At 41.1% G+C, this 17,442-nt stretch overlaps 1 protein-coding gene across 1 annotated transcript in view; it reads right to left on the reverse strand.

The window, feature by feature from the left end:
* The window catches only part of galnt9 (polypeptide N-acetylgalactosaminyltransferase 9), a gene marked incomplete at its 5' end in the record, with an annotated part of 99,671 nt that overhangs the window by 17,336 nt on the left and 64,893 nt on the right, over nt 1-17,442 (reverse strand). The window lies entirely within an intron of this gene.

The following is a 17,442-nucleotide window of genomic DNA, read 5'->3' on the forward strand; positions in this document are numbered from 1 at the left end:
CTAGACAGCAGCAAGAAAGGGAAAACATTCAATCAAATGTTGACTCACACAGGAATGTTGTCACTTTAAAATGATGGGAATGGAAGATGCTTTATTTCCACTGTATGACTCTAGTCACAAGTCTGATGGCTTTAAACTCAACCTCACAAAAAAAAGTCTTGCACCGAAGATTTATGACTTCACCTAGACTCTAGCTTTTTGTATTGAAAGGCCTTTCCCCAGTCCAAAATATGAAAAATTATGCCACTGAAATGCTTTCTCATTCTCACCCATAAGGCAGTCATTCTTTTGGGCCCATCAGCAACAAAAACAAAACATCTTCACCATGATTTGGGCCAAAATATGAAGTTTTAGAACACACTGATCATCAGGGGTTGGAGGTGGATTATGCTGCAGGGGTGGTGTTTGAAGTTTCTGGACATATTGACATGGTCTCGACCTACTGGAAACATTAATATTAGAGGATACATTTGGCTTGTTATAATTTGGTTCTTTAGGGTACTTTCATTATTCTATCTGTCATGATAACATTGTACCCCCACAAATTGACATCAATACATCAACAGTGTGAAAACAAAGTTACCCGTGACAAGACAGAACTGTCAGAAAGATTTTGTGTATGAATTTCAAGCAAGCTAACAGTGTATCAATCTTCTTTTACCCACTGTATTTCAGATGAAGCTACAATAAGCTATAGCCTTTCACGGGGTGTGTGCAGCCACAAATACAGCAAATGGTACTGAAGGTCAATGTTGACTCCAGAGCTTGGTCTGTAAACAGTGATGGATGTTTGCAACCTTTTTCGGAACTTCATTTCAAGATCTTATCAATGTACTCAATAAGTACAATGTAATTATTATAAATGGGAAGGTTGGCCGAAACTACCAAAATAACAACAGTTAAAGGCTGCCCAACCAAAGTGTCCATATAAACCTTTTAAAGCCCTTTTAGAGCACAGTTTCCTTCTTCTTTGACCATCTGCATTTGCTGTTGGTTCAAAACTGTCATAGTGCCGTTCTGTGCAAAGGCATTGCTAAATACATTTTATATTGCTTCTGTTCCTTGACACTGGCGGTTCTGAACAAATAAAAGTCACATTTCGTTACATGACATCAAATAATTACATAAAATCTTGCTTTACAAAGGAGTGTAGTGAGGTATTTTGACATTTTGACCACTCATCACTGCAACTATGATGCTGAAGGAGTTTAAGGAAAAAAATGAACACATATTCATATCTTACCACTATCGAGGTGAGTTTCTAATACAGAGACAAAGATCAAGTTCATCCGATAAAAAGAACAACGAAAATCATTCTTACACTCTTTCCCACCAACTTCTCCTTTAAGCTAGATAGTCTTTTTTGGTCCTGCTTGGCCACATCCTACTCCGGCGCTTCATAAATTATGGGATAAGGGAAAAAATGCTTTGGCTTGTTTTATTTCTTTAAACCAATCACAATCATCTTGGGCAGCACTAAGCTCCAGATGCAGCGATTGCAGCCTTCGCAAAGTAATCTCAGGAGGGAATTTGTTTTGGAGAATCTGGACATAGGTGAGCTCTGGCATTAAAATGACTAATTCACCACCAAACGCAATAAAAACTAATAAAAGATGATGACTGTGTGGTTAGACTTACTACTTCATGCCCATGCTTGCTACTACTTTGATCGTCAGGGACCTAGAGGTGAAGCCTGCTTACGCTATAGCTCTGGAGGAGCTTAAAACCACATACGATTTGTTGATGTCTCCCTGCAGACATGTCTTAAACTGTTAACTCAGAAGCTTGTGTGAAGTTGAACGGGTTGGTACTCTGGTCAAGTCAGTGTTGCTGGTGCATGTTGCTGCCGGAGTTAAAAGATGTGGTAAATAAAAACCTTACTGACGATGGCTGTGTCAGAAAACAGATTGAAATCTGGCGTGGGTCCTGTGAGGTTTTTCCCAGGTGCATTATGAAACTGTGAACTGCGATTCCATACAGACTAGCTAAATGTAGGTTGCTAGGTTGTTGTTGTTGTTTCTCGTGGCAACAGGGTTTTGAGAAGGGTAAATTCTTATACCAGAAGTGGAGCAAGGAGAGGGACAAATACACACATGTGCTTGATGCTGAAACTAGGTGTTAATGTCTGTTATATTCTGCCGAGGCGAGTGAAAGAGTGTGTGATAAATGGCTCTGTGAGCTTATGGCCCAAAAATGCAACAGTCCACAGAGAGTTGCCTGTGACAGTCAGAGAACCCTGATATCATGGGTGTGTACGAGTATGGCATAAGGAGTGATATATAAAGCCAGGCAGTAAATATTTGTCATCTTGAAAAGCATCTATACAGCAGAAAGTATTGACTGATTGCAGGCTGACTGATGCGACACACACACAAGAAGATAGTGTCAGGCAGTCACATGACAGTAATTCTTAACAGTGCAGCAAACTATTTGAATTTTAAACATCTCTTTGAAACAGCACCCTCCAATGATATACAGCTTGCAAATGTGGAAATGTATGCCATGCTGTAGAAAATGGCCCAGCAGTTACATGCTCACGCAACGCCATCAAAATGCCATAGCATATGGCAATGTCTTTCCAGTCGTATGTACGGCAGAGCCACCACCACCCACAGTCTCTTAATGATCATCACCACAACGCGTAACAGATGTTCTGATCCATTAACTTCTCTCTGAACCCAAAATGATACCCCCTGCATGGTGTTAAAGGAGACTTCTGCTGCACAATTATTTTCTCAATTACGTCCAGAGTGAGAGGGTGAAGACTGTGTTGAGCCAACCATGTTTATTTAATGCTATGCAAGTAAATACAGCTTCTTCTGCCTAAGAAATGTTTACATTAATCATGTTTGAATATGGTTGTCTGTCTCTGTTTGTCTCTATGTGCCCTGCGATAGACAGGCGTCCTGTCCAGGGTGTACCCCCGCCCCACGCCCGATGTCAGTTGGGATCGGCTCCAGCCTCCCGCGACCCCAACAGGGACAAGAGGTTAAAGATGAATGAACGAATGTTTGAACATGCTTAAAATTTGTTTTGAGAACTTTGGTTTGTGATGTGTGAAGACATAATCTTCAAAACATGAATATAATGTAAACTGAGTTCAAAAAAACAAAACAGCTAAATTAGATCCTTAAACAGCTTGGCTCTATAGTTCCTCAAATGGGAGTAAATAGCACATTTTTCAGGGCCTGTGACTGGGGGCCAGCTGTGGATTGATACATATTTGATGCTCTTGAGACTAAAGACTTAAAATATGGACATCCTCTCTGTGAAGAGCCCCTATGAAGCTCAAGTGGCCATTCGAGGAAATGCAGTTTTTGCAGGAACGTTGTCACACAGAGAAGGGTGTCCTTGATTCAGAGTTACCCAGAAACCATGTATCAGTGATTCGCAAATTATTAGGTCATTCCTAATTTGTTTCTTACTCGTTCCTTGGTAACCACATTAAGATCATTATCTAGATCTGTTACCTCGCAGTATTGAAACAAGCTGAGCATTTGTTAAGAGAGCAAAATAGAGAGAGAGAGAGAGAGAGTAAGCTCCTGTGGGCAGGCACGATGTCTGAATCAGTAAGCCTTGAGCCATATGGCCAAGTGTGCAGCATTCATGGAAATGAGACACTGTCAAATATTTACCCAAGTCTCACTTAACATAATTTACATGTTTCTGTTACGCTAACGGGTGTGTGAGAGCTTGTATTTAATTGTGAGTGAATAAAGGCATCCATCCTCTGTTCTTCTCTCTCACCCTGAAGCCCTTAATTGCCCTGGCTCTATCACTGGTGGAGGAGTTCCCCGCGGCTGACCTAAGTTTAAACACCTCCATTGACTGGCTGACCCCTCATCTTCACTGCTGATGATCCACAGTGACCCTGGCCTAAAAAATCCATTAGTACTTTGAAGTAGGCTTTACCTGCTTTGCAGCTGCCCATGACAATTGCTGCTTTTTCCACAATAGCCTTCATGGCTGGTGCATTTATGTGGGTGTAAGTGCAATACCAATTAAACGGTAAGTCTGGCAGAGCCCACCCATCACCTTTGTATCACCATAAGCTCTGTGTAATGTCTTCTTATAAAGTTTTCTTTATCCAGGTTTCCTGTTTAAAATCAATAGTGAGTGTGTGAGTGAGTGTGTGTGTGTGTGTGTGTGTGACCGTGTGTGTGTGTGTGTGTGACCATGTGTGCGTGTATGTGTGAAAGTATGTGTGTTAAGTGCTTGTGCACTCATGGATAATTGAAAATGTGTATATGTGTAATTGCAGTTAGCAGTATGCCCGGCACTAAAAGCAAATTGAAGATCGATATTTTCTCAACCGCCATTTCCAGAAGGTCACAAACATAATAGCTAACTAGGCTTGTGAAACAGACTTTAGTTTCTTTGCATCACGTTAGTCTTCACGTAGTGTCATTCAAAGAGATCAACGTTTTCCCCGGGAACGCGGGGAGTACTGTGTGGCTGTAATCATCTCAAAAAGCATCATTTATTTTAATTATATATCACAACATGGCGTGCAACGAATTACATGCTAACTACTGTAAATTGTGAGAAAGAAATTCAGGCGATTTCCAACAATGCAAAGTACTATATTATCTGCCAATTTTCTTAGCTGTAGGTGTTTGGAGATCCAGATAATTTTAGGGCAGAAAAAGAAGAGCTACTCCAGGAGTGTTAGAGTACTGGAAAAAAAGATTGCTGAATAAATTGAGCTGCTGTAGCTTCTTACATGAATACAAAGCTCTGCTCACCTCTGAGAGCAGGGCAGAGTCTGGGACACTGTCCATAAGCAAAACTGTATGTGTTTTATCCACCTTGTGCGCAATACCCCTTTGTTTAATTAGTGACTGATGATATATGTATGTGCATTGTGCAAGCACATGTGACGGTGAAATAAACATGTCAAATGCTAAAATCAAAGGCAAGGAAAGGGACAGGACACTCTCTTGGACTTTGCATGTACAACCTGCTGCACAGGGGCTTCTCTGTGTTGGCAGTACTTTACATTGTATTTAGATTGTGACTTTTTTCTGTAAAACACTGAGATTAATATCAGTACACTGCAGTTTTTGGCTTTCTTGATGCTAGCGTAATGCCAGCTGACAACGTGCCTGTTCGGAACAGGTCGAGTCCTTGGAACCATTCATCCACATAACTTCACACTTTACACTTTTACTTGACACTGAGTATTTTTACAGTGTGGTATTAGTACTTTCACTTAAGTAAAGGATCTAAATACTTCTACTAGAATCACTAGATCGCTAGAAATTGGCTGCCCAGAACATAGTCCATGTGGCAGCCTGCTCTGTACACTATTTACTGAACTGCACAATCTCTCCGCACTGTATTTGACAGTTTCCCTAAACATGCAGAATGTTTAACAGAGTGGAAAGAATGCTTCAACGCAAAAGAGAACATCTGGTTACATTGTTACCATTATCCTCCGAGCTGAGAGACTATCTGCTGATGTGAAAAGCTAATCACAAGCCATTAACCAAACAACAGGGGTGGGGGTGGGAGGGGGGGGGGGGGGGGGGGTGCGGGTAAAGTATATTTCTTCCTTGATTTAACAGCAAACAACCCGAGACAAGACATCTACAGGAAGTCAACTCTGACAGTCACAGATTTAATGATTGGAAAGAAAACCGGACCACAGATAGTCTGGCCATGTACATATGTACATTCAAGGACTGTTCATGACTCTATTCTGCAGCCTGTATCCTTTGACCTTGCACAGCAGCCGAATTCATGCGAAAACATGATGACATGATGTTGTATTGAAAATGATTGAAATAGATGGAATCATTCAAGCTAAATAATCTGCATTATTCTATACAAGGCCAAAAAGTTCTGCTCTTGTACTTACTTACTAATAAAATAGACCTAATTATTGCGATACATTAGCATACAATAAGATCCTCCAAACACATGGAATACAAACATGAAAAAAAAATCAATAGGATGCTATTTTACAGGGAATTACACGTTGCATTTGCATAATGTGCCTTAAAATATTCTAATAGTATGGAAATATAATAAAATCTAAATACCAAATACGATTGTTTTAGTCTTTTACCCCTTAAGACATCCCACACACGGGTCCTCAGGACTGCATTTTGCACAAGTTCATTTGGCACTGACCCTTCATAAAATTGCAGTCTGCATCATTAAGGCGAAGCACTTAACACAGAGCACTTTGATGTAGTAGTAATGTAATTGCTAATTTAATTTAATTGTCTCTGTACATGCAGTTAGTTAATTGCAGCTGGACCATTTGCGTGATAAGCTCCACGGGGCTACAGAAAACATCAGCCATAAAAAGCATAAAAGCTATTAACAGCAGTAAACAGGTTTCCATCAGCGCCATTAGACAATAAAATCAATAAACTGGGAAAATGCAGCATGTAGAAGTTTATGACTGGCATTTTGACAGGCTTTGGATTTAAGATCTTGGCTATTTTAATGACAAAAACAACATTCACATGTGGGTGAAGCCACTGAAACAGCAATAACTCTATCATGGACGAATTGGTATAACTTTTCCAGGGATTCATTCAATCAACCTTTACACATTCAGAACAGAACAATAAACATCGCTGTTGCATTCACATTCACAATTCAGTACAATGCTGCTGATGGTTAACAACACTTAAACAAACCCTGTTGGCAAAACATATGTTCGCTTCTGCACAGCACCCAGAGAAGGAAATGTAGGTGTGACTAGTGGGATACTACTCTCCTTGCACATATACACTGCAACCCTGAAATGATCTAGACCAGGGGTATTCAAATAAAATTCAAAGAGGTCCAGTTAATTCAAGCTGAGGTCTGGTTGTCAATTTTCACACTTAATTCAAGGGATTATTAATAATAAGTAGGCTCCTATAAACAAATGCTATTTTCTTATTTCAAGTAGGCTAAAGTAAGGGCTGCATTTCAAAAAATAAAATACATATCAGAAAGTGCAACAAGTGCATCTCAAATAAAATGCTCTATTTTACAAAAATGAAATAAGTATAGCTTCAGTTTTCATTTTTCTTTTTTCAGAATCAGAATCAAAATCAGAAATGATTTAAAAATCCCAGAGGGAAATTGTTTCGTTTCAACCAAAGCTATACAAACATAATATTTAAAAACAACAATATTATACGGATAACATATATTTGTAAGAAATATAAAAACAGTATATATATAACTATATAACTATATATATATATATATATATATATATATATATATATATATATATATATATATATATATATAAAATATCAAAATTACAATGGTAATATATACAGATCAAAAGTACTGTAATAACGTGCAACGTACCGTAAAAATGTGCAAAAAACAGATTGTTTATGATTGAGTCCGTATTACAGAGAGAAGGTGACAGACCAAGGAATGTGTTGTATAATCTAATGACCACAGGCAGGAGAGTGGCGCTCTGTGCATCTGGGTGCAAGGAGTCTTCTGCTGAAGGTGCTCCTCTGCTGGGCCAGTGTGTCGTAGAGAGGGTGGGAGACATTTTCCAGGATAGACTAGGGCCTGGACAGCATCCTCCTCTCTGCCACGGTCGTCAGGGTGTCCAGCTCCTCCCCCTACGACATCACCGGCCCTCCTGATCAGTTTGTTCAGTCTGTTGGTGTCTGCGACCTTCAGCCCACTGCCCCAGCATGTGACAGCAAAGAAGATTGCACTGGCCACAACAGACTCGTAAAACATCCTCAGCATCGTCCGGCAGATGTTAAAGGACCTCAGCCTCCTTAGGAAAAAGTGTCGACTTCGGCTCTTTTTGTAGACAGCCTTAGGGTTTCTAGTCCACTTCAACTTATTATTGAAGTACACCCCTAGGCACTTATACTCCTCTACAGTGTCCACAGGGACCCCCTGGATGGAGACAGGGGTCACAGGTGTTTTCACCCTCCTCAGATCCACTACAAGCTCCTTTGTTTTAGTCACGTTGAGCTGCAGATGATTCAGCTCACTCCAAGTGACAAAGTAGCCCACAACAGTCCAGTATTCACTATCATTCCCCTTTCCCTTGCAGTCAAATATTGCTGATTCATCGGAAAACTTCTGAAGGGGGCAGGACTGCAATAGTTGAAGTCTGAGGTAAAGAGGGTGAAGAGGAAGGGAGAGAGGACAGTTCCCTGTGGGGCCCCAGTGTTGCTGACCACCCTGTCAGACACACAGTTCTGTAGGCGTACATTATGTGATCTGCCCATCTGGTAATCCACAATCCAGGACACGATGGAGGCCTCCACCTGCATCACCCAGTAGAGCCGGACTGATGGTGTTGAATGGGACATCTTCCACAGCACAGGGACCCTCTGGAGGTGCAGGCTCAGGTCAAGACTTGTATCAGTACTCTAAACAAGCTGGGGGGCACAGGCTTTTAGCACCCTGGGAAATACGCCATCGGGGCCTTCAGCTTTGCCAGAGTGATGTCTCGTCAGCTGTCTTCCCACTAGGTCAGACGTGAAGGACACTGTAGAGGTGTCCGTTGGGGAGGACCGAGGTCGTCAGGTTGTAGAGGACATGATTTAGAGCAGGGGGGAGGGGTGGAATAGGTAGGTGTGAGCTGGGGTGGTGAGGGGAAGGTAAGGGGTCTGTAAGAATGAGGAGTAGGGGGAGGTAAAGTGGCAGTCATTGAAGGGCAGCAAGCAGCAGGGTCATGTGGGGAATGGGCTGCAGCACAAACCTATTGAAAAATAGGTTCAGTTCATTGGCCTGGTCCACACGGTCCTCCAGCCCCATGCTACCAGTCATCTGGAACCCGGTTATGGTTCTCATGCCACTCCACACATTCCTCACGTTGTCACGCCTGAATTTATTCTCCAGCTTTCTCCTATAATTGTCTTTAGTCTCCCTGATTTTCAGTTTCAGTACCCCCTGCACTCTCCTCACCTCTTCACGGTTGCTTTCTTCTTTTCATTCAGGATAGCATTAATGTCCTTGGTGATCCAGGGTTTATTGTTGGCGTAGCAGGTTACAGTCCGAGCTTGGAAATTGCAGTCCACACAAAAATTAATGTAGTCTGTGATGCACTCGGTGAGCCCATAGATGTCCTCCCCATGCGGCTCACAAAGTGCAGGCCAGTCAGTCACTTCAAAGCAGCCCTGCAGTGTCTCATAAGGCTCCTCAGATCGTCTCCTCACAGTCCCTGTTGTCGTAGGCTTCCTCTTTACCAGAGGCAGATAGCAGGGTTTGAGTTGAACAAAGTTATGATCTGACCTGCCCAGAGGGGGGAGAGAAGAGGAGATGTATGCATCCTTGATGTTCGCATACATCAGTACCAGAGTCCTCTCCTCTCTGGTAGGACAGCTCACATACTGTTCGAAGGTCGGCAGAACTCTATCCAAGGTGACGTGGTTAAAGTCTCCCGACATGATGATGAGGGCACTGGGGTGTTGAGTCTGGAGACGGTGGTGTGTATGATGCTGTAGGCAGATGTCAAATTTGCAGAGGGAGGGATGTACAGAACATTGGCGATGACACGTATCGGATCTCTCTAGGCAGATGGTATGGAGGGAGTCCCATGGCCAGCATTTCAACATCCGGGCTACAGAACTGTTCTTTAACGGTGATATGACCAGGATTACACCATCTGCTGTTTAGTAGAACGGCAAGCCCCCTCCTTTCGGCTTACCACTCTCGTGCAGTCCCGGTCAGCCAGAATGGTGTGGAAGCCATCCACGGAGACTTCAGGTCTGTAATGTACCTGTGCAGCTATGTCTCCATGAAACACATCAGACTGCACTCACGGTACTCCGGATGGTTCTGCATTTTCACCGTTAGTTCATCCATTTTGTTGTACAGAGGCCGTAAATTATCCATAACAACAGAGGGGAAGCGTGTCCCGGTGGAAGCAGCATTGTTAAAAACAGCATGACAAGAAGAACGAAAAGAATCGAAAGTAACCTCATTGTAGATCGGAGAACTTCACAGAACTTAGGGTGAAAAAACAGAACAAACAAAAAGAGAATAAAAGTTAAGAAAGTTTAAAAAAGCAAACTCAAAGGCTGGAGTAGCAACAGGCAGCATGCAACTTTTCGCGCACACACACTAGAAAAAAAGTTAACTGTTAAGTCCATTTCACATCTGAACAGTCTCAACCAAATTGGACAGCTTCTTGGTCCAGACTGCGGTCCGCCTGTTGGTGACCCCTGATCAGACATCCAACAGACTTTTCCCTGACAGTTTCCTATGTCATGTGTGAATAGAGCAGATAGAGCAGCCCATTGTGCGGAGAATTCACAGCGAGCGAGTGGTCGTGTTGATGACGTTTCTATCATGAAGTTCATGTGAAATCATGAGAAAAAAGACAGTTGATGTGCACAGACAAGCCAATGAAAAGGCCGGACTAGAGAGTAGACAAGACTGTTTGACCTTCTGAGAAGCACTTCTTTTGTTGGTGTATATATTATAGGCCCCTACGAAAATAGCCCCTGATTTTAAACCCCATCAGTGTAACCTTTACTGAACTGCAAGGATGATATTACCAATTAGGCTTTTTCACAGTCAGTGGTCAAATGGAAAATAGGGTAGAGGAGACGGAGCCACTGAGCAGCTAAGAATCCAGATTGAGACAATGAAAGGGAGTGCTGAGGTCATGCAAACTTAATATAATGTCTCATCTTGCCATACAGGTGATGTATTTGACAGACAGGGAGGAACATTATTCTGCAGGAACAAACAGACTCAAGGTTTGCCCAAATGAGTGTAGCTTTGTCGCCTGGGGTCACCCAGAGTTCATCTGCACTTTTCTCAGCTATTCCGTGTGCATGACTGAAACAGCTCGTTGTGAAGACGCGTGGGGATCGAATGTTAAACATATAACTGAGCTAACGATCATCTGGAGCTATTTGACTGCACACTGACAGACTGACTGATTTCCTGGGTGTCCCGATCTTTTCAAAAAGAAGAAGACACATTCTGCTACAGTGCTTTATAAATCAATGCTTATGCTATTATCATTCCTTTGTACGGACAATCACACACAGATTATTGACATTTTGGACGGTATTGGAAATATATGAGTCATCGATGCTAGTGCCTTCGCTGAAGATACACTTTATTTATGGATGCATTTTTCCACATTAATGCATTTCCAGAATTTCCACTTGTCCAACACATATGGCCACATCCACATAATCTGTATAAGAGTTACAGAAGCCAAAGGTGTTTGCCATTCAAATAAATGAATATAATGAACTTCACTTATTCTGGTTAAAAACATTTCCACAATTTAAAAAAGGAACAAGGCTCTTTATTATAGGTGTCATATTGCAGAGTGAAATGTTGTAGTAGTTCATGGAGAGGCGGGGGTGAGAGGGCTTAAATTGACTGCCAATCTACCTGCTCACTTGAAGTTTCCACACAAAACATCATGGAAATCTATCAATTCCTCCTGCTATTTGTTCCTCTCCATATGGAGCAGAAGATAATTACTACTGTGTCATTACTGCACTGTTGGCACTGGGACTTTATATAACTCATCTCTTTACTTTCAAACAGCTTCATTCATTCAGTATTCCTCTCACTAGTGTGGTGTCTTGTGATTATGGAACCTGCGGGTGATTATATGGCCTCTGTTTCTGTCTATTCAAAAGCATTATAAACAATGTCACTTTAAGGACGTAAATCCAAATATGTATCCCTTTTTGCTTTTTGGATATTTAACAGTTTCAGTTTTCAGGGAAAGTGATATTTCAAAACCTGAACGGATAATCGTCCTGCAGTGTGACTGCAGCATTCAAAATTGATTGTGCACATGCATTAATCCAGCAGCTCTCAGTCCTCGTACTAGGGTACAAATCCAATCTGGTTTTCTGTCCTATCAACTACGAAATATCATTCGGCTACAATCCCAGGTGTTAAGTCCGCCCCTGACTAGATGACAAGATACTAATTAAGATTGAGAGACACTGCATTATCAATACCAACAGACAAAAAACACCTTGAAATTGAAAATGTATTTCTCATTTTTCACTTTGATAAACTTCTTTTTCTCTCTCTGTCCAGAATCTAAATGTGTAGTTGCAGCCAGTACTTTTGTTCCTGTTCAGTAACATACTGCAGAAACAGGAACTGAAAGGAAATGTTTTTTTTACGGCCCGACCATATGCCTCTATCCCATTTCTGGTCAGATCTTTCCCTTCCAATGAAAGATGACAAAACCTTAAAGGTCCCATGATATTTCAATGTCTTTATTTATTATAAAGCGAACTGAGGTTAGGGTTGGGTACCTGGGATTTGCTACCTGCACCAACGGTACCTTTCTTCTGCGCTCTCTCTCTGTGATATTGATTATAGCAGCTTTAGGTTGAGCTTAAGTAATTAAAAACAAAGAATTGCGAGTTATTAACTGTGCCGTGTTGGAACAGGCTCCAGTACCAGAATACCCTAAACAAAAGCACTTTATGTAAAGCTGATGAGTCCATACACAGAACTGTGTCACAGGACTACCTTCATGTTCACATGGAAATTTTCACAATTAACTTGGAAGAAAGCCATCCGCAGACTTCTGGTATTCACTTGAGATAATGAATTGTGTGCTCTCCGTTGCATCTGGGGAGTTTTACACATCCCTGTTTTTAATTGAAATGCTCTCCACTCTGCAATCTCTACCCAAGGGATGTCTTTCTGCTGGATAATATCCCAAAAAGTCTCACCCGTTTCAAAGAAATGCCAGGAATTGCTTATTAATGGTGCCGGCCAACCAGGCTGCATGTTTATATCTTCTCTTATCCTACATTTTTATGGGAAGAAAGACATTAGGACATTGCAACAAATCATATAAAGTGATTATATGGTGTACAGTGGACACAATATGACGTCCCTGTGATGTGCTGAACCATCCTTTGCTGGCAAAACTGACACAGAGATAACAGACAATATTAAAACAGCTTACCTTTTACCTCATTTAGAGTCAGATCTGGTGCTACTATCTATGTAATGTTTATTCACACCAGCACTAATTTACAGTTCTAAAAGCTGTGAATATCCCATACCAAGTCATTCTTTAATGCTGTTGTGTGAGGGAGAAGAATATCAACAGAGAAACACTGTACAGAGTTTACATTATAAATGGAAGGACTACAAACAGCCTGATTTATAATTAAAATATATCACTTTGCATAAACTACTCTTCTAACATGAATGTCGGTGCCATTTGTTTGTTTTTATATGCGTGTGTGAATTATAACTTTGAGGGGATCTCAGACTCTCTCATGTGACAAAACCTGCATTAAGTAGTTATGACTTATCGACTTCCATCAGCAAGGTAGGAAATGCAGCATTGACAGGTCTCTGGCTCAGCTTACGGAGGCCTTTAATTACCATAAATAATAAATTCACATTTTTACAAAAGCACAAACACGCAAGCTAATTAAGACAGAGCCCCAACAACATAACATCTAGTTAAGAGGTTAACAGGTTCAAGATAACACTGTGCAGTAATACATTTTCCTTGAACAGAGCGAATAGGGTGGAGCATTAATAGTGAAAGGCAGGAATCTGAGCATCTAGCAAAGCGTGCGCTGAGGCACTGAGATAGTGTGTGTAAGGTGACATGGAGCCTGATCCTTAAGTCTTATTTAAGGCATTTGACATTTGACTCTTGTGTAGCAGCTTGAAGGGGCCTTCGATAGCCTACAACATGTTGTCGTTTTTGACTGTTTGATTTAAAATAAAGGCTGGTTAATAGTTTTACATTTTGAGAAATACTCCCAATTTCTTTCTTGTCCAGAGTAAGATGAGAGCATTTATACTGCTCTCATATCTGTACATGCTAAATATAAAGCTAGAGCAAGCAGCTGGATAGCTTAGCATAAACTAAACAAAGACTGGAAACAGCAAGGTAACAATATTCGCCTTCCAGCACCTTTAAAGTTAATTAATTAAGAATATAATTTACCCTGAAAGTTACTGCCAAGAAATTATTCAGGACATGACCACTAATAACGCCACAACGTTTTTTATTTATTTATTTATTTACATTTTATATGGATTAACTACTAACACCGACAACGGCCATGCTTGCAACTCCATTTTAATGCCAGTATCTCATGATCAAGAGCTTATAGTTTTTTGTTATCAAGAGAAACAAGATAATCAACCAGTTATCACATGAACACAAAAGCTCCTTTCCTCTTGTAAGGGCCTTCTTCTAATATTTATCAGTGATCTGGAGTAACGAACAACACAATTGATTGCTTCCGTAATCAACAAATGCTATATGATGTTTTAATTACTGACCATTAGAGGTGCTGCTAGGTGGATGTCTTTTACCTTTGCACAGAGCTAGGTTAGCTTTTTCCTGTTGTTTCCAGTCTTTGCTAAGCTACTGATGCTAGCTACATAAAGTATTTACTGTAGCCTACAGAAAAAAAAGTGATATTGAACATGAGAAGGTATTTCTTCTTTCTTTCTTCTTCTTACCCATGCAAGTGCTCTTTGTTTTTTTCTCTAAACATATTTATAACATCTGTTGACGTTCTGTGGACATTTCCCAACTTGGTTAATAGCTTACTGCTATGCTATGCCTCCCCCATTCCCTTCCTCTCAAGTCTTGTGTAATGATGAGTGATGTTTCAAAGCGTTGGGAACTGAAGGCTGGGTATGAGCCACTCCCCATGGCCCATCACTTCATTTCATGCCTTCTTTTCCTGCCTCTCGTCCTCACACATTCTTGAAATGGAGAATGTTGATGGTAAGATACTAGATAGATGCAGAGGCCCTTTTAAGTGTGCCTGTCAAAAGCTAATTCCATCCAGTTGCTGCCCTTCGTCTTAGATATGCCTGCAGATTTGCTGGTGCGACCGGATCACTGCGTGATACTACTCTTCAAATACTTTGGCCTTGTCAGATCATTTCAAGTTTTCAACCTGAGTCGGAGACATCCAACGGAAAAAATACGTGAACAGATTAACAAGTCTTCAGATAATAAATGAGATGTGCCAATCTGTGCTTGTTAAGTGTTACTGTATTTCCTGGTAATGTCACTGTCCACAGAGGGAGCCTTTGATGCTTCTAATTCTAATTCAATTGTACAGGATGGCAGTAGGGTGTGAAATGCACAATTCATCTGAAATGATCTTAATTACCTTGTCAAATATGTGCTCAAATTACAGTGGGAGTATCTACAGTCACTCTTGAAAGAGGTTTTTAATGAAGTTTATGATTCACATGGATAATACGCAAGCTGACAAGGTCTGTCTAATTACTTATCCCTTTGGCCCTGAACGCCAAAGCAGCAACTCTCTGATGTATGCTGATGCTCAGGAAGCCATGTCATGTCTCCAAAGCCATTTCAGGCTGAGGAGTATGCTACATGTCTCTGTTAAACGGCAAACAAAGTATAATTTTTCCAACGCAAAATCTGTTGAGGTGTAAATTACGGATACAGCCTGGATCAGCGGGACCTCTAGTAAAACCTACACAATATAAGTCTTGAATTATCTATGCAAGGAGCGCACAGACATATAAATGCAAATCATGATCATGTTTTATATCAGATGATTGAATGCAAACCCCACGGTAAATTCCACAACACAAAGCATATGCAGAATTGCTCTACTTCACCATATGTTGGCAGTAAGTCCTTCAATAGCTGCAGTAATTCCTCTGAAAAAAATACAGCATCTGAATCTTGTATACACAACTTTACAGCTGCAACTATTCCCACTTGTCTCTCCTTCCTGGGACGGTTGCAGGCTGGAACATACAGAAATGAGCCGTGGAGTAAATAAACCTGAGTCCATTAAACCCTAACAGATTGATTCAGCCACTAAATAATGCAGGCGCTGAAAAAGACAAACGCTCAATCAATATCCAATGCTACTGTTACCTTTACATAGGCTGTATTGATGGAGAGCAGTTGGTTCCTCCCATGTTGTAATGAATCAGTCATGTACCACCAGAGATGGGAAGAGCATAAAGAGCTCAGATGTAGTTACAGCTACCCACTGCAAGTTGACGACACAGTCGAGACAAAAGTAATACTGAGACCAAACCAGCTTCCGGCAAAGACCAAGACTGCCAAAAACTGAATTGTCTTCCAACCTGAATTGTGTCAAGTCAAGTCAAGAGATCTTTATTGTCGCCGGAGGGCAATTTGCAGTACAGACAGCAGCAAAAACAACAGTGAAATGCACAATAATGACACATACGATGACAAAGAGCTAATAATTAAAAGAAATGGAACTAACAAAAACATTGGTGACATGGGACAATTAACAATCATCAATTAACAAAGTGCAACAGTGCCTCACTGGATAAAAACTGGATAAAACTGGATAAAAATAAGGAGTTAAAGTGACAACAGTGCAATCAATTGTTAAGAAGGCCAACAGCCACTGGAACCCAGGATTTTCTAAATCTGTCAGTCCTGCATTGTTTCTCTTTATTCTGACAGGACAGAAAACATGTCTTACAATATTTGAAAATGAGACCAGACTCAAGATCCAAAACCCTGTAAATGATACAATCTCTGCATGAGTTATACATCCAGGATACATAAAGGATATTTTACTGCACTATATGTAATGACCAGATTGTACTGGTATGTGGTGCCTTGTCCACAGGCTCCTGCAGCATTCCTCATTATGGCATTTATCCAATATTCCTCCGCATGTGTCTCCTCCATTTGACGAAGTATAATACCAGGATTCCTCAGAGGCCAAAGATTTGTTCTCATCTTTGGAATGACTCAGTTTGTTGGAAAGGACTCGCATATGGTCAGCGCCCACTGTCGTTTGCAGCTTGATGGACATGAGCACGCCAGTGATTTTGAAGCAGCCAGAATGGCCAGTATCCGCAGATGGCTGAATTAATGCCGCCTCATAATGACGTCCCTGCCCTTTTCAAGGTGACTTCTTTCTGTAGAGGGCTGTAGCCTGTAGGAGTTGAAGGCAAGCACTACTGAGGTTTGGTCGACTGGTCTAATAGGGTGTATGTTAAGGTACAATATGTATGATCTGACGTTTCCTGTAAGTAATACATAAGACAACTCACCAAAGCACACATGAACACAATCACTCACCAGCACAAGAGAATGTTTTGTGCGGTATGTACATTATGAATGGGCAAAGAGAGCACAAACAGTTGCTGTTGCCAAAGGAAACTGCGCTTATCAGGAAGCAACTTGCTCTGGGCTTATCGTAGCAGCCCCTGATAACTCACTGTAGCCTGAAGATGACATTAAGATTCACTCTGTTAGTCCTGGTAAAGGATCAGTGTCAAGAAAGTTAACAGCAAACCACAACAACACACCCTACTGTCAGTTACTTGCTGTATCTCATGGTCTGTACTTATTATTTATTTATGAGCTAGGCAACGCGACAGTGTGATCTGGATGAGTTACATCCTGGTACAGGGGAAAAACATTGCATTTCTTTGAAAATCTCATCGTAGAGTGCAGCAATGGAGCCCCTTCAAAAAAGATAG

This window comes from Echiichthys vipera (genome assembly GCF_963691815.1).
Source record: "Echiichthys vipera genome assembly, chromosome: 4".
Classification (NCBI taxonomy): domain Eukaryota; kingdom Metazoa; phylum Chordata; class Actinopteri; order Perciformes; family Trachinidae; genus Echiichthys; species Echiichthys vipera.